This window comes from Diabrotica virgifera, chromosome 6 (assembly GCF_917563875.1).
Source record: "Diabrotica virgifera virgifera chromosome 6, PGI_DIABVI_V3a".
NCBI lineage: Eukaryota > Metazoa > Arthropoda > Insecta > Coleoptera > Chrysomelidae > Diabrotica > Diabrotica virgifera.
The window spans coordinates 168,785,809-168,808,595 of NC_065448.1; the positions used below are offsets into that span (position 1 = coordinate 168,785,809).

The 22,787-nt window shown below is 33.3% G+C and overlaps 1 protein-coding gene across 5 annotated transcripts in view; it reads right to left on the reverse strand.

Annotated features, from left to right (window-relative positions):
• LOC114328362 (glycogen synthase kinase-3 beta) overlaps positions 1-22,787 on the reverse strand; it is a 202,857-nt gene that overhangs the window by 136,713 nt on the left and 43,357 nt on the right. The window lies entirely within an intron of this gene.

A 22,787-nucleotide genomic window follows, 5' to 3' on the forward strand; every position in this document is an offset into this window, starting at 1 on the left:
CTCAGAATGACCCAAGTTATCTAAAAAAAATTGTTCGAAGTGAAAAAAGAAGTTTTGTGAATTTGATTAAAAAAAAATGTTTAAGGTACTAGTACACATTAGAAGACCAAAAATAAGCATATTTTTAAGATTTTTTTTTCAGAACCTTTATTAAAAATGAACATAAAACTTTTTAGATATTAATATCTAACTCTTAGAGAATACAAAAAATATATCTTTTTCCATTAAAGTCGAGGCTTCGAAAGAAAGAAAGTAGTTCTGATGGTGGACAGTTAATCTCAGGATTGGGATATCTGAAACAATAAATTCGTACGGCATTTAAAAAAGGAAGTTTTCTTACCTGACAATTTACCAACGTTAGTGAAAAATTCCGCAAAAAAGGATTTTACAGAAGTTTGAAAAATTTTTGTGAAAATATCGCCCGTTTTGCTTCAGTTTTTCATGGTTAAAAAATATTTATTTTTAATTTTTTGGTCAAATTGTGGTAAATTGTCACGTAATATACCTTCCTTTTTCAAATGCAGTACGATTGTTTTGTTTCAGATATCCCAAACCTGAGATTAACTGTCTGCCATCATTCGTCGACGCCTCGACTTTTCCTCCCTCTACAATATTAGTGTACGTGCCAATAAATGAAAAAATATATATTTTTTTGTACTCTATGAGAGTTAGATATTAATATGTAAAAAGTTTGATGTTCATTGTTAATAAAGGTTCTGAGAAAAAAATTCTTGAAAAACTGATTGTTTTTGGTCTAAAGTGTACTAGTACCTTAAACAATTTTACAATTTTTCGACCACGGCACCGTCTGGCACCCTGTTGATCTGTTATAAGGACCTCTTTTTGAGTAATTTTGTGCAAAAAATCTAATCGAAATACTTTCGCTAACGGAGGCGACGATACAGCTTGGACTATAGCGCTAATTATTAATAATTAAAAATAACATTGTGGTAATAAAATAATAACACAAATTTCTCGAGGTTCTTGAAGAAGAGGCTTTGGCCTTTGATTTGATCACTTTCTGACGTTCATAATATAATTTTTAATCGAGTTATTAAGCCTTAAAAATGACCATTTTCGCATTTTTTAAATATTAAATCGCGTATAACTCGACAACAATCAATTTTAGAGAAAAATCACACAAGACCTTTTTTGCTCACAATAACACAAGTTATCTAAAACAAATTGTTAGAAATGAAAAAATTATTTTTGTGAATTTGTTTTAAAAAAATTGTTTAAACAATTTTTCGACCACGGCATTGCCTGGCACCCTGTGGATTTGTTTTAAGGACCTCTTTTTGAGTAAGCTTGTGCAAAAAATCGAATCAGAATAATTTCGCTATCAGGGACGGTGATACAGCCCGCTCTATAATACATTTTTAGAATGTGAAGTTATTTTTTATCAATGTTATGATGTAAGAGGACTGACTGGTCATTATGTTTTACAGTCCATTCACTCACGGTAAAATATTACAAAGCCCCCGAATTTTGAAGAACCGCTTGGATTGACATGAAATTGGCATACACATAGCTAACATGTCAAAGAAAAAAAGTGATATTGTGCCGATGTGTATTCTTGCCCTGCCTTGTTCAAAATAAATCCGGAAATGGATAAACTGACTAATTCTAAAATTTTTGTTCTCCCCCTCTTTGGATTAAGTGGCCGTGAGTTCGAATCTAATCAGGGGTAGGAACTTTTTCATTTATCAAAAATAAATAGGTGGAAATAATTTCTATTCTTGAAAGATCGGTACTCACCGGAGGGACCGCAGTGCCGATGTGTACTCTTGCCCTGCCTTGTTCAAAATAAATCCGAAAATGGATAAACTGACTAATTCTAAGCAATTTTTGTTCTCCCCTCTGTGGGTCAGTGGTAAGAGAGCATACCTTTGGATTAAGTGGTCGTGAGTTCGAATCTAATCAGGGGTAGGAACTTTTTTATTTATCAAAAATAAATAGGTAGAAATAATTTCTATTCTTGAAAGATCGGTACTCACCGGAGGGACCGCAGACGTTCGGATACAATTAGCGTGTCTTTGGAAAGACAATGAAGTCGACTTTTCAAAGTAACAAGACATTTACTCAACACACACTACACATTACTCCCTTGAGCTAGTTATAAGTATCTATAATTACGTGGCTTAACACCCTCAGCGCCACGGCTAGTTCACAAAAATTTCGTTCTGGGCCAAAATGTTTTTTTGAATGAATAGAGTTTTTTATGTTATTTTAGGGCGACTGAAGTAATTTTTTTATTTATTTGCAGTTTATTTTTGTATTTTTCAAGTGTGTATCATTTTCGATATACTGGCCTAGCATAAAGTTTTTTCGAAGACTTTCGCGTAAGGGCCATGTGTCTCAAAAAAGATACACAACTTGTTTTTAATATATTTTTATTTCTTTTCAAGTTCTGACTGACCAACTTTTTTGCTTAGAACATTAACCATTCTACAAACACGAGTGTTCGCCTACAAAGATAAACAATTCGATAAAAACAATTTTAGTGAAAAGTAAAAAACAATTCTACGAACAAAATAGTGTTATTGTGTACGTGTAAAGTACTTTAGTTGTGCTTTTACTGATTTAGTAGACTTTGATTAAGATGTATTATTTCTCAAGTGACGACTCTGACAATAATGGAGACTTTGAACCGGATTTAGATTCAAGCAATGATAGCAACACCGATGACAGTCACCAATGTAATCAGCCGTCAACTTCCAGAAAGCGACACCATTCTTCTCCAGAACCTAATCGGGATGGCCAAAATTCTCAACGGCAGGATGAAGATAATCAGATATATTCATAAACTGAATGGGTAAAACAAAAGATACAAAATATGTCTTGGCACATGCCCACTCACGATGATCCCCCGGCTATTGAAGTTACAGTACCGCGGTCCGGTATGAAAGAAATTTATGCAGGAATTCTAGCAGATGCCGACCCCATAGATTACTTTGAATTATTTATGACTCCTGACATTATAACGAAGATACAGGAACAGACCAACTTGTATGCAACGTAATATCTTTTGTCCACAGATATTTCTGATCAATCACGACTACATGGGTGGAAACCAGTAACTGTCGAGGAAATACGTTCCTTCTTAGCACTTATTGGTTGGATGGGTTTGGTGAAACTGCCTTCTATACGAGATTATTGGAAAAGCCATATATTATACAATATACCTTTAGCACGCACAGCGATGGCCAGAAATCGCTTTGAAATTATTCTCAAATTTATACATTTTGCTGATAATGAAACTTCAAACAAAGAAGATAGATTGTATAAAGTTCGCGAAGTTATCGATATGTTTATCAGTAACTATCAGAAGGTTTTTACCCCGGGAGAGAAAATTTCTGTTGATGAGTCTCTAGTTGCTTTGAGAGGCAGGTTGCTCTTCCGGCAGTATATCCCAAACAAGGCCGCAAAGTATGGCATCAAAATTTTTAAACTTTGTACTGAAAAAGGTTATACATGGAACCTTCTGGTTTATTGCGGCAAAAAACACTGAATCCGAAGTGTCAGAAAATACAGTTATGATTTTAGCCAAAGATCTCTTGGGCGGTGGTAGAACATTATATACTGACAGTTATTATACCAGTATACCTCTGGCTTTTCGACTGAGGAAGAACAACACCCATTTGGTGGGGACAATTAGAGCAAATAGGAAATACATGCCAAAAGACGTGATGTGTGCCAAACTAAGACGAGGAGATTTCTCAGCCAAACAAACAGATGACGGGATTGTTGTTTTGAAATGGCGTGATAAGAGAGATGTTCGAATGTTGTCAACAAAGTCCTCGGCATTGAAAACGCTCCCTAATGAAAGTCGAACGGGACGAACTATTCAGAAACCAATATGTATTTTTGACTATAACAATGGTAAGTCGTCCATTGATGTTAGTGATCAAATGGCTACGTATTCCTCTGCATTACGGCGGTGCACGAAATGGTACAGAAAACTTATGTTCGAAATTACTTGGGGGACGAGTTTGGTCAATGCTCATTTCCTGTATAACCAGAACACTATCCGTAAGAAGCTTACTATAACGGAATTTCGTGAACATGTTCTAACTTCAATGCTTGTAAAATGTTCTACACAAAACGTCACTATTGCTGGCCCATCTGAAACCATAAAACAAGATGTGCATCATCTAGTGACAAATGTCCAAGATGGCAAGAAAATCAGAGGGCGTTGTTCGGAGTGTTACAAGAAATACGGAAGGAAAGGAGTAAAAAATTCCGAAGGAAAAATTGTGAGAGCATCTCAAGTAAACACCAAATGTTCTGTGTGTGACATCATTATTTGTAAAAAATGTTATAATGTAACGCACTAAACATCAAATCAATTTTTTCTAGTTTCATACATATTATATCTTTATTTTTATTTTAAGAATTTGTATATTTTTGTTCTTTCTTTAAGAATAAATATAATTTTTATAACACATTTGAGTATATTATAAATAAAAACAATAATAATATCTAAATATTAACTGATTATTGCAAAATGGGTTCAAATAGTTATGTACTGCAATAATATTTTTCATATGAATCTCTAGTTACATACAACCCTTTCATGTCTAAGGCCAAACCCAGTTATACCAGGAAATTGGCTTAGGCCATAACATTATTCTCTACATACAAAAACTGAAGAAACTGTGTTCTTTTAGGAGACACAACAGATCGAACACAACGAACCATGTGTATCTTTTTCGGTACACAGCATTGAGGACAGTGTGTATCTAAAAGGATACACTGGCGCTGAGGGTGTTAAGGTTCAACACCAAGGCCAAAAAACAAACAAACAAAAATTAACAAAAAACCACGTTTTTGGACGGTTTTTCGCAAATAACTCAAAAATAAGTATTTTATCGAAAAAAATATTCTTAGAAAAATATTTGACATTTTATCAAATTGTTAGTTTCTCAAATTAACAATTTGAGTTTGTTTATTGTCTTATTTTTTACCTTTGTACCTAGAGAAATCCCTCCAGGTCTATGGCTAAACAGAGAAGGATGGCGGTTAGGAGTCGGACGGCGTCAGAGAACGCTGTAAACCGATGGTCTTCTTCTTCTTCTTCGTCTAGCCATTCACGTCCACATCTGAACATAAGCCTCTTCAAGTATTCCATTCCATTGTTTTTTGTTGTATGCTAGCCAATTTTTCCCGGCAGTTCGTTTCAGATCATCTGTCCATCTCATATGAGGTCTGCCTCTGGGTCTTTTGTGTTGGTATGGTGTCCAGGTTAGAATTGTTCTGTGCCATTTGTTTAGATCGCTCCTAGCTACATGTCCAGCATATTTTTGTACCACATCGGTGACTTTGGTTTTCTGTCTTATCCATGTGTTTGTTTTCCTGTCCTTAAGTGATATGCCAAGCATTGCTCTTTCCATCGCGTGTTGAGTGACTCTGAGTATGTTCATATTCTTTTTTGTGATTGTCCATGTTTGTGCCCCATATGTTAATATCGGAATAATGCATGCATCAAAAACTTTAGCTCTAAGATGTAGTTGAATTTGCTAATTTCTGAGTATATAGTTCAGTTTGCCGAATGCTGCCCATGCTAACTTTCTTCTTCTTTTTATTTCTTCCGTTTTAATTTCCCTATTTAGTATTATTTTTTGTCCTAAGTATATATTATATTCTTCAACTTTTTCTATAACTTTGTCGTTTATTATTGTCACGGTTTCTTCGGCGTGCATGAATTTTGTTTTGTTTAAATTCATTTTCAGTCCTATTTTAGAAGATGCTGTGTGTAGTTCTGAAAGCATGGTTTGCAGTTCTTGTAGGCCAGTAGCTATCAGGATTATGTCATCCGCAAATCGTAGATTACTGAGGTAGCGGTCATTGATGTTTATTCTTTTATATTTCCAATTTAGATTTTTAAAAACATCCGATAAGTAGTAAACCGATAGTAGCAGTAGTTAATTTCTCATAGCCTACTTTATGCTTGTTGCTTGTTTATTAAACTAAGCAGAAAATGAGGATATTATATTGGTGAAAAACATGGCTAGATGTTAAAGTACCTAACTTTTTTATTATCTAACATAAGCGAAGAAGAGCAAAATGTTGAAAAAACCTAAAGCTACAGTTGGGTTTTAATTTCAGTATTTTATAAATGCTAAAATATTCTAGAGGCTGTAACGAACTTTGAGGAAAAAACGCAGTTTGACTGGAACACCCGGTAACCTACAATGACAATTTACCTGTCTAGCAACAACATTATTACAGCGAAATTCGCTATACATACGTTTGAGTAGGAATAAATTCATTTTCTCGAGAATGAGCGACTCTGGAGATAAATCCCGAAACAGGTCAATTTTTATTTTTAAATTATAATTTTTTGGCATATATATCATACTAGTGCCGTCATCCATCTGGGTGTGATGACGTAATCGATGATTTTTTTAAATGAGAATAGGGGTCGTCTGATAGCTCATTCGAAAGGTTATTCAATGCCCTATTCACTAATATAAACAATAACATTATTAAAAAATGAATAACCATTTTCAGAGAAGGTTCCCATTGTTTTCATTCTGGTGGGATATGTTATATGCCATTAGAGTGAAAACTTAGTCTTTTTTCTAATAACATTATTATTTATACACTGTGCCCAAATTTTTTTAAATTAAATTAATTGAGACAAAAAGAAGAATGTATATAATTTACTTAATTCGAAATACATTTAACTATTGTCCGAAAAGAGGAAAAAATGTTTATTTGATAAATCAATGTTGTTTTTCGCTTAAATTCAATGTTAAAGTTGCCACCAACCTACCTCTTAGCAAATTGAACATTTAATTTAGGCAAAATGGCAACGTTTATTTTTCAAATTAACATTTTTTTCTGTTTTCTGGCAGCAGTAAAATGTATTTTGCATTTAATAAATTACATACATTCTTCTTTTTGTCTCCATTATTTAATTAAAGAAATTTTTTTGAGCACCCTGCATAAATAATTATGTTAATGTTTATATTACTGAATAGAGAATTGAATAGCCTTTCGAATGAGCTATCACACGCCCCCTATTCTCATTTAAAAAATCATCGATTACATCATCACGCCCAGATGGATGACGTCACTATTATGATATATATGCCAAAAAATTATAATTTAAAAATAAAAATCGACCTGTTTCGGGATTTATCTCCAGAGTCGCCCATTCTCGAGAAAATGAATTTATTCCAACACAAACGTCCTCACTGTATATTCGCCATATTATAATATATTTAAAAAAAATCACTCAAATCCGACAACATAATTTAGGAAATTTGCGTTAATTTCTTGGAGAAGTGTACATTATTAGTGTCCGGTTATTTTTGCGGGTCAGTGTAGTTACAGCGACTGTCCTGATAAATTATCATTTTACTGCTATTAGGTACGGCTTGTAACAGAAAACTACTAATTGTAAATAATATTTACTTATACTGCGAGGCATAAGTCAGTGATATAGAAAATTTTGCTTATTTTCATAATCGATTTTTTCGTGAACGGATTAACGGATTCCGCTGTATCCCGAATGAAGTACGTGCCTCCTAGTGGCGGGATACGGGCAACAATACATTTGCTTATAGGGCAGTCCTTACAGTAGGGATCCTGGCCTATACAGAAGAATGCAGGCGGGTGTGGGGTAATACTGCACTTTGGTTGCATTGGTGGTGTATTGGCTAAACGTGCAGGGCAGGGTACGGTGCTGATAGAAAAGGCATTCAGGCATCAAATATCCAAAAATCTTTTCAGGCCATAATAATGAAAAGACCTTCTCTAAACGCAATAAAAAAAATTATACTGAAATGATGGCATCTCCTGAGGTAAAATGTTCCGGAAGTAAAATGAGCCTCCATTCGGATCTCCGGGTGAGGACTATCTCAGGGGGAACACCATTGCAGGTTAGAAAAATCAGGATAGGGTCTTGGAATCTTGGTAGTCTTACAGGTAAGAGTCTGGAGTTAGTGGATGCGCTCAAACGAAGAAGAGTTCAAATTGCTTGTATTCAAAAAACTAGGTGGAAAGGACAAAGGGCGAAAGAACTAGGTGATGGATATAAATTGTGGTATGTAGGGAGTAGTAACACTAGAAATGGAGTTGGTATAATTGCTGATAGTGAAATGAAAGATAACGTAGTAGAAGTTGTAAGAACGAGTGATAGAATGATGTCAGTGAAATTTGTAATTGATAAAGAGGTATTGAATGTTGTGTGTGTATGCTCCTCAAACTGGTCTGGGTGAGAATGAAAGAAGAGCTTTCTATGACCAATTAGGAGACGTACTGAGTGATATTCCAGCAGAGGAGAAAGTTATAATAGGAGGTGATTTCAATGCACATGTGGGCCAAGCCAAGACAGGATATGAAACAATACATGGGAACTAGATAAATACTTTGGAACTAGAAATGAAGCTGGAGATGACATGCTAGAATTAGCAACAGCATTGGATATGGCGATTGTTAACACATTCTTTAAAAAGAGAGAAACTCAACTTATTACCTACAAAAGTGGACAACATCAATCCCAAATAGACTACTTCATGATAAGGAAAGAAGACATACGTGAATGCAAGGACTGCAAGGTAATAGCTAGTGAGACAGTAAGCCAACAACATAAACTGCTTGTTCTGGACATCGAAGTAAAAAGCGAAGCTAAACAAAAATATCGGAGAGGACCACAAAAAATCAAGTGGTGGATGCTAAAAGATGAGAAGGAAGGTCTATTCAGGGAAAGATGAAGCACGACAAATTAAATAAACATAAAGATATACTTAGACATTATTGTTAAATCATAGGCTTGGCAAAATTCGTGCTACATAATTTTTTTAATACCCCGGTAGCTACAGTCTCAGAGAATTTAGGAAGTGAGTTCTTACAATAATATTTAATATAAAGAAAAGAAGTTAATAATTTTTGGGCGCCATCAATAGATCAAAATCTATTGCCATATGTCGATATAATAATTACAAAAAAAAAATTACTCAAAATGATTTATATATTTACCCTTTGAATAGCAATCGGTACTTACCATTGGTGTCTGAGGTAGTCTGCTTGTCCTATTACAATAAGGATCAGAGATGGTTTGTGCAAAGAGAATAAGAAGACATATAAGTTTAAAACATAATTATTGTTTATTCATGTAAAAAAAATGTTCAGAAAAATAAAACTGATCTGTTAAGACATAAGAAATAAAAAAATTAAGCCTTTCGCGTTTCTTTTAAAAGTTCGAGAAAAAGGGAATTATACAGTTTATTACAAATACCTGGTGACGATCTGTTGTTGTTGTACTGCTGGATCTGGGTAGCTCGTTAGAGCTCTGGGCGATACGGCGAACTCACTTTCACTTTATTTATTATATGAAAAGATAAAATGATGAAAGATAAAAATTCCATAGTCTTGTTTTATGAAAAAAAGTAACTGCGTATTTTGAGTATTAGTCACTTTTCACTGACTTGATGGTAAAACAAACTTTGTTTAGACAATTGGTCGTTAGTTAAAAGACCAGGAACTACATTCCGCGAAGATTGAATTAAGTTATTTTTGCAAAAGGCATACTAAACGCCGTACTAGGAACACTATTCCATTATTATACCGGACACAACACAAAGAATATACCGGTATGGTATTTACGACAACACATCGCACTTGCGACTGTCACTACAGAATCCTCAAGATTCCATTCTGAGCCTAACTCGGCACAGACCAAAAAAATTGGACGTTTTTACTGCATGTCTTCTGAAACTTTTGATTCCTCTTGTCCTAATTTCGGACAAGATTTCTTTCTCTCGCCTGAATTCACCTCCCATTCTGACAGCCATTACGTACTTTGTCCAATAATGGTCATTCAAAACATTTTACTACCAATCGGGTAGCGAGAGAATTATGATCACGACATCCTACAAATGCCATGATTCTTCCTTTCGACCAATACAAAAACGCTATCCTTGCAATAACAAATCAATGAGTTTTCACGAAATATGCTGACTCGTAACCTCACAGCTAGTTTTTGAGAACTCAATACTTGAGGGTTTTATCAATATCATCGACTTAGTTATGTCGACATTTCCTGTTCCAATACAAACAATCTACAGACTTCTGTCTGAAAAAGCTATAAAAGCTCTTTATATTCTAGCCGACAACAACAGCGCGTGTTATTTTCTAGGTACTTGAATGTCGACGAAAATTATAAGTCTTCACTTAGCGTGAGACTTATTGAAAAATATTTCGTGTGCAAGCTGCGTCTCACTTTTACATATCACGACAGGGTCGGACTTGGTAATATTTAGACGGTGAATTTGAGACTGTTTCAAAGAACAGTAGAAAAAATATGTTGGAACATGAAAGGAAGCCCTAACACAATTTGGAGAAAAATGGCCAATATTATTAGAGAGACGGCTATTGAAATACTTGGGAAAACGTCAGGAAAGAAGTTTGAGGATAAAGAGACTTGGTGATGGTCAAATGAAGTACAAGGAAAAATAAAAGAGAAGAGAAAATTATATAAAAAGTGGCAAGAAACCAGATCGGACATAGATCTTCAAAACTATATGGTCGCCAAAAAGGAAGCGACAGTAGCAGTAGCAAAAGTTAAAGCAGAAGCGTATTCAAACCTATACGATCAACTTGATACCAGGGAAGGCGAAGCAAAGATATATAAAATAGCCAAACAGAGAGTAAAGAAAGCAAGAGATTTTAATCAGATTAGATGTATCCGAGATGAAAATAATAAAATACTAATTCACGAAAAGGATGTCAAAAAGAGATATAGAAAGTATTTTGACAGTTTATTAAATGAAGAATTTGACAGACAGCCTGTGGAGTTAACGGAGACAGTAACAGCAATGGTTACCAAAATAACAAACGAGGAAGTGGCTCAAGCGCTTCAAAAAATAAAGAAAGGAAAAGCAGTCGGACCAGATGATATTCCTGGGGAAGTATGGAGAGCATTGGGAGAGACAGGGATAAGTTGGCTAGCAGGTCTATTTAATAAAATTATGGAAGTTGGATAAATGCCAGACGAATGGAGAAGCAGTATATTAGTACCTGTCTACAAAAACAAGGGAGACATACAACAATGCACAAACTACAGGGCTATAAAACTACCTAGCCACACCATGAAAATATGGGAGAGAGTAATTGATAGACGGATACGTGAAGAAACCGAAATATCCGATAATCAATTTGGCTTTATGCAGGGCAGATCAACAACAGATGCAATTTTCATTGTAAGGCAACTGATGGAAAAATACAGGAATAAAGAGACCAACGCTCATATGGTATTCATTGATCTTGAGAAAGCATATGAAAGAGTTCCTCGAGAGATTCTGTGGTGGGCACTCAATAAGAAAGGTGTCCCTGGCGAATATGTAAAGATTGTGAGAGATATGTATGAGGGAGTAACGACTAGTGTTAGAACAGGTGTGGGAGAGACTGATAAATTTCAGGTGAAAGTAGGATTGCACCAAGGCTCGGTGCTTAGTCCCTATTTATTCTCATTAGTTTTGGACCAGATAACAGCGAAACTACAGGGTAGTATTCCATGGTGCCTAATGTATGCTGATGTAGTGTTAATAGGAAATAGTGAAAGAGACTTAGAACAATAACTGGAACAGTGGAGACAAGCTCTGGAGGAAAAAGGTTTAAAACTTAGTAGGACAAAAACAGAGTATTTGGAATGTTCATTTAAAGATGGAGTTACTACAAATAAAATGGTATCTTTGGATGGTGAAATGATTGTGAAAAGCAATAGTTTTAAGTACCTAGGATCGGTATTACAGAGTAATGGAGAAATAGATGGAGATGCATGCAGTAGAATTAGGGCTGGATGGATGAAGTGGAAAGAAGCGAGTGGTATGTTGTGTGACAGAAAAATTCCAATGAAGCTGAAGGGAAAAATCTATAAAACAGCCATAAGACCGGCTATGATGCACGGAACTGAATGTTGGGCAGTGAAAAAGAAAGAGGAACAACGAATGCATGTGGCGGAAATGAGAATGCTTAGATGATGAGTGGAGTGACAAAGAAGGATAAAATTAGAAATGAGTATATTAGGGGAAGTCTAGGTGTGGCACCAATTGATGCAAAAATGAGAGAGCATAGGTTAAGATGATTTGGTCATGTTCAACGTCGAGACGTTAATCACCCAATACGAAGAATAGCTGAAGTGCAGATTCCTGGAAGGAGTAGAGGAGGAAGACCAAAGAAGACCTGGGGGAGACGATAAGGCAGGACATGTTGGTAAAGGGGATTAACATTGATATGACCTAAGATAGAATTGTGTGGAGAAATGCAATTAGGGAAGCCGACCCCGCATAGGGATAAGGCAAAGAGAATGATGATGATGATGATGATGGATTAACGGATTCCGCTAATTTTGTTTATTATTTTAAATTTTTCTTTAGTATTTACACAGTTGTGCAAAGGTTTACTCAAACTCCTTTTTTGTACTTATACCGGGTGGAAGAAAAGAAAAGTTTTTCTTATGTTAAGTTTTAGGCACCCTATAGGGAGGACGAGGTACAAAATGTGAGTATACATCGGAATCGTATGGTAGTCTCATGTTTTGTGAACATTTTGTTTTTTGAGTCTCCCTGATATCTTTAGAAACAAAATAGATAGGTGGTTTTAGTCTTTAACATGTTTTTCAAGGGAAACAAAACTAAATTAACAATAAAAAATAACTGTTAACAAAACTTTAAAAACAGAAAGGAACATAACGTAAACAGTTCTTATGGACACCTATAAGAATTATTTGTCGACCAGGTAAGCGGTATGCACAGCGCAACATAAAGGAGACGATATTGTTTAATGGAGGCTCTGTGATGTTTTGGGATGGAATTTCCTTGAGAGTAAGTACGGATTTGGTGCCACGTGGAGGCTCTTTAAATAGCGAGAGGTACATTATATAGATTTTTTTCTTTGAACACTCTTCCTTTCGCTCTATATATAGGAAATAATCTCATCTTAGTGGTATAATAAGACATGGGCTCCTCACCTATCGCATGTCATCAGTTAAAGTTAAAACATATATTATTAAAGAGTAAAACCGTCTATAGTTGATTTTTTAACCAGGAGGAGTAAACTAAAAAGACAGATTCACACCCAAGTAAGTCACTAGAATAATAACCAAATACATCTTCTTTTTTGGTTGATCGACCCTCAACGGTAATCCATAAATATTAAATTAATACGTCGCTAAAGAGTTCCAAAAACAACTGCCTTTTATTACTTAATTAACCTATGAAATGTCACTAGTGTCAAAATTTGATAAATGTCATTAGTGTCAAAATTTTATAACAGTGGAGCGCGGTAAATTTGAATAACTGCTCTTGATTAAAAAACAAACAATAGTTTCTTTATTATTAAAGATATCAGTGAAATTAAAAAAATAGAATGTTCACAAAGTATGAGACTACAACATAATATCGATGTATACCCACCTTTGTACCTTTTCCTCCCTACTTTTGTTTCGGTTAAAACACATGTTAAACTACTAATAGTACTAAACCGACTATTTTCTTTGTTTCTAAAGATATCAGGGACCTAGTCTAAGTAATGAAGCTTAAAATAGGACAAAACCTCGCAATTTTTACAGAATGGATCGATTTGCTTGAAAATTTGAGAATAAGTAGTGGATAGTCCAAGGATCAAAATCTATATGATGTCGAAAGGCGCTTTTACCATGGGGGTGGTTGCCACCCCATGTCGGGGGTGGAAATTTTGTATTATATTTTGACCGCGAAAGTTGGTAAAAACATTAATTCTAAGCAAAAAATGTTCTAAACATTTTTTTGATAAAAATAATAGTTTTCGATTTACTCGCTATCGAAAGTGTTAGTTTTATATCGAAAAAATCAATGTTTTTTAATAAGTTTTCTGTTCATCATCATCATCAGTAGCTCGACAACCCTTTTTGGGTCTTGGCTTGTTCTAGGATTTTCCGCCATTCTGTTCTGTTCCTTGCTTTGTTCTTCCAGTTTTCTGTTAATAACTCTAAAAGTTTTCGTTTTGTCAAAGAAACTTTCCTTAACAAAAATGTACCTTTTAAAAAAATAAACAAAACTGTTTTTTTAATTTTCTTTAAGACCAATAGTAATCGAGCTGTACTTTATTATATGTTAGCTCTTCTTCGTCGAATGCTAAATATTGTTGTATCAAAGTCAAAAGACGGGAAACTATGCACTTTAGAGGTTAAAATGTTTAAACTAATTTGAAGTATTTAAAAATATCTATTTGCAGAAATCTATTTGCAGAAAACAAGTATTTAGCTCAAAAATTAAGTGACTTATAATGAAACAAATATCAGTCCCTATTTTTTTCAGCGAAAAAGTGATCGGACGCAAACCCCTAATCACCACCCTAATTAAAATTAGTCACTGACCTTATTTGGTCTTCTTTATTTATGTATTATTAATAGGTTCTAGAAGTTTAACCGGCTTAAAATAATTAGTTTTTAAAAAAAGTCAAAAGCGAATAACGAATTTTTGGAGTTTGGTAAAAAATTCCCTTTTCTTCAGAATAGAAAGATTAGCATCAGAGATACGAAAAAATGTTTAAATATGAAATTGTATCTTATCAAATGTTTTGCAAATTTTTTTTCTGCTGTAAAAATTGAGTGAGCTATTGACAATTAAAACTGGTAATAACATGCAAAAACAACCTTTACCAATCCTTTCAAAGTCACCACTTTTCACGACTGAGGATTTTAAAAGGATTTAATATTAATAGCCTTATATAACTTGTAAAAACGTACAAAATTCTTTTTCAACAAACTTTCTAAGATAAAAATTAAAAAGGTTACGGTTAAAAAACCAATATATTTTTTTGAAAAAAAAAAAGAGGAAAAATCAAATTGGAAGCATAATATAATGTAAGTTATCGGTGTTTTTATTTATGTATTATTAACATATTTTAGAAGTTTGACTGGCTTAGAATGCTTAGTTTAAAAAAAAATTGGAGATAAAAGCGAATAACGACTTTTTGTAGTTTGATGAAAAATGCCATTTTCATCAGAATAGAAAGATTAGCATCAGATATACGAAAAAATGTTTTATATGAAACTGTAGGTTATTTAATTCCCAAGAACTTGGTTTCAAAAAATTTTTTCTACGGCAAAAATTGAGTGAATGGTAAATGAGTAAATATATCGAAAACATTGATTTTTTTGATATAAAACTAACACTTTCGATAGCGAATAAATCGAAAAGTATTAATTTTATCAAAGAAATGTATAGAATATTTTTTGCTTAGAATGAATGTTTTTACCAACTTTAGCGGTCAAATACAGGGTGTAACAAAAATACAGGTCATAAATTAAACCACACATTTTGGGACCAAAAATAGTTCGAATGAACCTAACTTACCTTAGTACAAATATGCACACAAAAGAAGTTACAGCCCTTTGAAGTTACAAAATAAAAATCGATTTTTTTTAATATATCGAAAACTATTAGAGGTTTTTTGTTGAAAATGGGCATGTAGCATTCTTATGGAAAGAACATCTTAAAGAAAAATTATAGTGAAATTTGTGCACCCCATAAAAATTTTGTGGGGGTTTTGTTCCCTTAAACCCCCCAAACTTTTGTGTCCGTTCCAAATAAATTATTATTGTGGTGCCATTAGTTAAATTCAATATTTTTAAAACTGTTTTGCCTCTTAGTATTTTTTAGATAAGGCAGTTTTTATCGAGTTGCGGCTTCTTTTTAAATATGTTTACATAAAAATTGTATGAGGGTTTTGTTCCTTTAAACCCCCCAAATGTTTGTGTACGTTCCAATTAAACTATTACTGCGGTACCATTAGTTAAACACAGTGTTTTTAAAACTTTTTTGCCTCCTTGTATTTTTTTGATAAAGCATCTTTTATCAAGATGTGGCTTCTTTTTTAATATGGTTCAAAATATACTTAAAAATGTAAATCATAAATAAATTTTCATATTATTACCAAGTCTCTATAACCGTACTTTACCATATACAAATATGTGGTGGATTTGATAAATATTCAAATATCTCGATAAAAACTGACTTTTGAAAAAAGTACTAAGAGACAAAAAAGTTTTTTAAAACTTGTGTTTAACTAATGGCTCTACAATAATAATTAAATTGAAACGTACACAAAAGTTTGGGGGGTTTAAAGGAACCAAACCCCCATAAAATTTTTATGGGGTGTCCAAATGTCATTATAATTTTTTATTAAAATACTACTGCCGTAAGAATACCACATGTTCATTTTCAATAAAAAATATCGAATAGTTTTCGATATAATGAAAAAAATCGATTTTCATTTTGTAACTTCAAAGGGCTGTAACTTTTTTTCCGTGCACATTTGTACTAAGGTAAGTTAGGTTAAATCAAATTATTTTTGGCCCCAGAATATGCGATTAAATTTATGACCTGTATTTTTGTTACACCCTGTATAATAAAAAATTTCCACCCCGAGACGGGGTGAAAACCACCCCCATGGTAAAAGCGCCTTTCGGCATCATATAGACATTGATCCTTGGACTATCCACTACTTACATATTCTCAAATTCTCAAGCAAATCGATCCATTCTGTAAAAATTGCGAGGTGAAAAGCTTCGGTTCCTGGACTAACATTAAAAAAATAAAATGTTCACAAAACATAAGACTACATACGATTCCGATGTAGACTAGACTCACTTTTTTACCTCGTCTCCATACAGGGTGTTTCAAACTTATCATAAGAAAAACATTTGTTTTCTTCTACCCGGTATGAGTACAAAAAAAAAAGAAGTTTGAGTAAACCTTTGCACAACTGCGTCACTACTAAAGAAAAACCTAAAATAATAAAAAAATAGCGAAATACGTTATTCATTGTTCACGAAAAAATCGACTATGAAAATGAGCATAATTTTCTATATTACCAACTTATGTCTCGCAGTGTATGTATCTATAAACTGAAACTATTTAGGTTAATTTCAAAACGGCAAATACATACTACAATTCAACTTTTCATACAAATTCAATATTTCCCGCAACAAATATCTATGCTATTCCGACCTTGATCAATTCATTGGAAAACATCATAATGATCTCTCCGCAAACAATTGCAAAACACAAAGCTTGACACATTTCGAATATCCAACATAAAAATACTGAAATAAAAAGTGTGTCGGGATGTATAAGGATAAATATAAACCAAGGTTACGGAAAACATTTTTTTTAAATCGCGTTTTCAGACGTGCGTGTGCACGCTTTTTTATTCTTATCAGATGAAAATTCTACAGTGTTTAATGGGTTAATAGGCCGTTTCAAGATGCTGTCAAAATTAAATCAATATGGCTACCGGGAGTCAAACATTCAATGTTATTCTATCAGGTTCTTATGGTTTTAGATCATTTTAGTTGTGTTCTTTGCAATTTTGTGTTGTACAAAGATCAATTTAACATTTTCTCTGGAAGTATTAATTTAGAAAGATAATATGCCTCATTGGTGTTGTGTTTTGAAGTGTAAAATGCAAAGTAATCCTGATAAAGTTAACTTTTACCACTTACCATCAGTGTTACATTTTAAGCACAAAACCAGGGCCGGATTTAAGGGGGCGCAGGCTGGGCAGCTGCCCGGGGCCCCACATTTTGGGGGCCCCCACAAAGCCCCAAACTTAAAAAAATCAGCACATTATTCACATAGAATAATTTTTGTCAATCAATTAACTGTAATATTTCGTTATATGGAAGGTTTCTCTCCTTAAAAATGTATTTTTGGCAAATTACGGTCATAAAGCAGAAGATATATTTAAGACATTCTTGCAAGAAGATGATATCGATTTGAAAAGCTGCAGGGGACAGTCCTACGACAATGCGTCAGTTATGACTGGAAAATACAATGGTGTTCAGCTAAAATTTAGATAACACAATATCTTGGTGTTGTAGATTCCATGTGTCGCCAACTCTCTAAATTTAGTTGCTAGTGTTGTGCTGCTGCCATAGAATTCTTTGATTTCGTGGAAGGACTGTATGAACCCTATGTATTTTTCATTTCCTCTACATATAGATACAACTTGTTAATCGAATGTTTAAAAACGTCTTTAAGCGAGAGCAACGCCGACCATGGCAGAAATATTATTGTTCATAAAAAAGAGTAAATACTACTAGATGGTCGTCTAGAAGTGATGCCGCAAAAGAACTAATTAAAGGATATAATCGGATTAAAGGAGTATTATCCAAAATTTCAAAAGACGATGGGCAACAATTTGAAACTCGTAGCGATACAAATGGTTTGGATAATCGAGTGTGTTTACTGAAAACAGGGATATGTGCAATATTTTGGAATGAAATCTTAGAGAGGACAAACAGCACAAGTCGTATTCTCCAAGAACCAAATATTGACTTTAATTCAGGAGTGGCAGCACTTAAATCAATTAAAAAATTTATATTCTTTCAAGGGATACTTCAGAGACTGAAATGACAACATCAGAGAAATTTAGGACTCAAAATTTTATAGCTATTATAGATCACTTCATTTCCTCTTCAAGTCATAGACTTTCGGCATATGAATCCATTCATTCCAATTTTGGATTTTTACATTATTTGGAAAATTTAACTCCCAATGAAAATGAAGCTCACTCACTGAAGGTTACCGACAATTATAGTAATGATTTAGATAAAAAACTAGGTGTCAAACTATTACAATTTGTAGAATTTTTCAATTCATTTAAAGAGGAAATCGGCTCATCAAATATATGTAAAGAACTTCAAATGTACTGACGACCGACGCTTAAAAGAGAAAAATGTGAATGATGCGGTTCCAAACGTTGTAGTGACACTTCGTTTATATTTAGTTCTGATGGTAACTAACTGCAGTGGAGAGAGATCGGTCTATGATAGGCCAAGAGCGTTTGAACCATCTCTTTATAATGAGCATTGAACACAATACCTTAAAGCAACTAGACATGCCCGACATAATCAAGGAATTTTCAGTTAAAAAATCTCGAAAAGTACCCGGACTTTAACCATACCATAGTCATAACAATTTGTTTAATGGTAGGAGGTAGGGCCCCACACCAATTCTGCCCAGGGGCCCCCACACCAATTCTGCCCAGGGGCCCCCACTGCCTTAAATCCGGCTCTGCACAAAACTGAACTAAATAAGTTATATCATCTGAGAGACAACAACAATGGTAAAATGCAATAAAATGTAAAGGTTTTACTAGCAAAATGAAAATTCTCCTGTCTCCTGTAATCATTTTATATCTGGTAAGTTACTACATTTGAACATAACGATTTTTGAAGATGTTCATTCTAATCTTTTAGGAAAACCAGCCGACTTAACTGATAATAACAATCCAGATTGGGTTCCTTCAATAAATATGGGGTATATAAACACAATGAAATGAGTTCCCCAAAATCTAAAATGGAGCAGTATCAAAGGAGAATTAAAAGGCTACCTACAAGAAAAAATTGCTTTTTTTATTCCTCTTGAAATGATTTATAAGACACTGGACTACGATTTTACACATTTTTCATTAATGATAGGTTACTGTTACTTTAGTAGATTTAGAAACAGTGGATAGTTAGTGGTAGTTAGCAGTTATTTGGTATAGAAGCTATAGTAGAAGACAAGATTTTGCTGAATAGCCAAACAGATAGTACAATGGAAAAATTAACAAATTTTATGTCATTAACATTAACACAGGATTTTAAATATCCGCTTAAGAAACTAGCTTTATCTTCTGAAAGTATAGAAAATGATGATGCCAAATCTAAAAATTATACTGGTTTAGCAAATTACAATGTTTTTAAAATAGCTTTAAATTATATTACACCATTTATCAAATACCATCAAAATACTGTTTTGTCACCAAGTGATCAAGTATTGCTTACTTTAGCTAAACTAAGCTTAAACTTAGATTATAAGATTTGGGATATAGGTTTAGTATTTCACCCTACTCGGTATCAACTTATTGCAAAAATACTTTGTATATAATGTGTCTTAGGTTAAAAAATTTTGTGTTCTGGCCTGACAGAGATATTTTAAAGAAAACTATGCAAAATTCACTTTAAGAATCTTTTCATGGAAATACTACAGGTATAATTGACTTTGAACGAATGTTGGTATGAAACGAATTATTTATTGTTCTGAAGCTAGTTATTTGAGGCATTTTTGTAATTAACTATTCTAATTGGGAAATAAGCCACAATTTAACTTGAAAAAATAATTTTATTAACCTTTCGACTTCCACATCAGACGTCATGGTCAAAATACAAAATATTATTATTTATGCATATTATTACCTGTAAATATTTCTTCTGATTGTTAATTGTAAAGGATAGAAAAATTACCATTTATTTTAATTTTTTTTTAGAATCAGCTGAGAGAAGTGGTCTACAAAAAACCAGGAAGGAAACGGAATATGTGGCTACGAAAGGCAAAAGAAAGGTTTACAAAGCAAATGTGACACATTTTTTAAAATATTTAGGAATATCAGTAAATTACATTAAAAAAATGTATGAAAAGATTTTGTTCAATAAAAATGTTTATATTTATCAAGGATGTATTATTTGGTATGGCCACATATCTTCAGTGATGTAACAATACATCCTATCTGTTTTTTCATGAGTTTTGTAAGAGAGACTAAAAACTTGTCTTAGGGTCACCTCCTGTTTTCATATGATATTTTTTGACTTGTTTTAAACTATCTATGTACTACAAAACAAGTCAAAACTTACATACAGTAGAGAAAATTAAAGAATATCCATGAACGAACATATAAAACACGTTGTATTTTCCTGTCACCGTGTCACACAAAAAATTGGCCAGCGCAAGTACATGTAATAATTATTATTACATGTACTTGCACTGGACAATGTTCTTTATGACACGGTGACAGGAAAATACATAGCGTGATTTATATGTTCGTTCATGGGTATTCTTTCATTTTTCCGACTGTATGAAAACAGGAGGTGACCTTAAAACGTGTTTTTCCATCTCTCCTACAAAACTCATGAAAAACAGATAGGAGGTATTGTCACATCAGCATGGATATATTTCTGGTATATCTAGGGAATGTCTAAAAAATATATTTTGAATGAACAAAGAACATTCGTGGACATTCATGGAATGTTCCAATATGACATTCAGGTAATGTTTAAAATGCTGACACAGGATTTTCCTGGGATGTTCAGAGAACGTTCTTGTGTTTTTGGGGATATTCCAGGAATTTTTTCAATGTCCTGTGTGTACCTTCTAGGAACATACATGGAATGTTTTGGTGTTATTAGTGCCGGACTCCACTTGCGATTTGTAGTCAGGAAGATTGAACACATTGTTTCAAATACAAGTCAATCCATTTGTGACTAAATAATCATGGATTGACTTCTATTTGAAAGAATGTGTTCAATCTTCACGACTACAAATCGCAAGAGTCCGGCGCTTAGGGTTACTTCCTCTTCGGTATTATTATGTATTATAATACAGAAATCAGAAATCAGGCTTCTAAATATATGTATGCATCTTGGCCATCAAACAAATTCTTCCAAACATTTTTTTAAGGGGTTACATAGATCTTGTGGGTAAAAAAAGTGACTTTTTAAAAAAATTATATCTCGAAAACTAAAATTTATTTTTATTTATAATTGGAACATGTAAAAGTATAGTACTTAAGGTAGTCTCAAAAAAAGTTTCAGCCAAAAATATCTATTTTTTTAGAGTTTAATTTTTCGATCTGTAATTTTTTTTGCGGTGGGCAGCATAACTAAGTCCAGTTTCATCTGAAATCAAAAATTCTCTTGTAGTTTATACCTCTGGCTAGTGAATGAACGAAGGAATTAAAAAAATGAAATTTGAAGATTTTACATAAGTTTTAACACATTTTCGACTCCAATTTTTCTCATTTTTTCAAAAATGACCATTTTTAAAGTAGTTTTTTTTATAAAACAAAAACGACCTTATCTAATAAAAATCCTTCGTTCATTCACTAGCCAGAGGTATAAACTACAAGAAACTTTTTGATTTCAGACGAGACTGGACTTGTTATGCTGCTCACCACAAAAAAGGGCTGTTGTCGAAAAATTGCAGTCAACTCTACAAAAATGAATATTTTTGGCTGAAATTTTTTTGAGAGTACTATACTTTTACATGTTCCAATTATAAATAAAAATAATTTTTAGTTTCCAAGATATAATTCTTTTAAAAAGTCATTTTTTTACCCGCAAGACCTATGTAACCCCTTAATGTTTGCCTTTCCATGCTGTAGCAAACTTAATAAATTGTTGATTTCAAATTGTAACAGTTAAGTTTTGCAAAGTATGCTGCCCTCTTGTATCTTCTGTGTTATCTTCATCATAAAATTACTTCATCTAAAAACTTTCTGCGATATATTAGTTTTGTTGCTAAAATTATTTCCTGATCCATGGGTTGAATAAGCGATGTTGTATTTTTTGGCAAAAACATAAAACTAAAGTTGCCATGTTTTGATCATAGAATATTTTCAGAGGGATGAGCAGGAGCGTTGTCTAAAATCAAAAAACATTTCACCTCTTCCGGCAGATTCCCAGTTTCTTCTCTTGAAATTTTTTCACTGCAGGTACAAATTCTTTAAAAAGGCAATTTTTGAAGATATCTGAGGTGAACCATGCATTATTAGAGCTAATAAAATTTAAACCTACAGTACCAACCACTATGATGAAATTATTTATTTTTATAACTCCACAATTATATACAAATCCTACCTCAAAATATTTGTAAGAATTTAAACTCTTGAATGCCTTCATTTAATAGTAAAATCATTCTTAGTAAAAGCCAAGTAGTCTTAGTAGCCTCTTCCAAAATAACATACTTTTCATT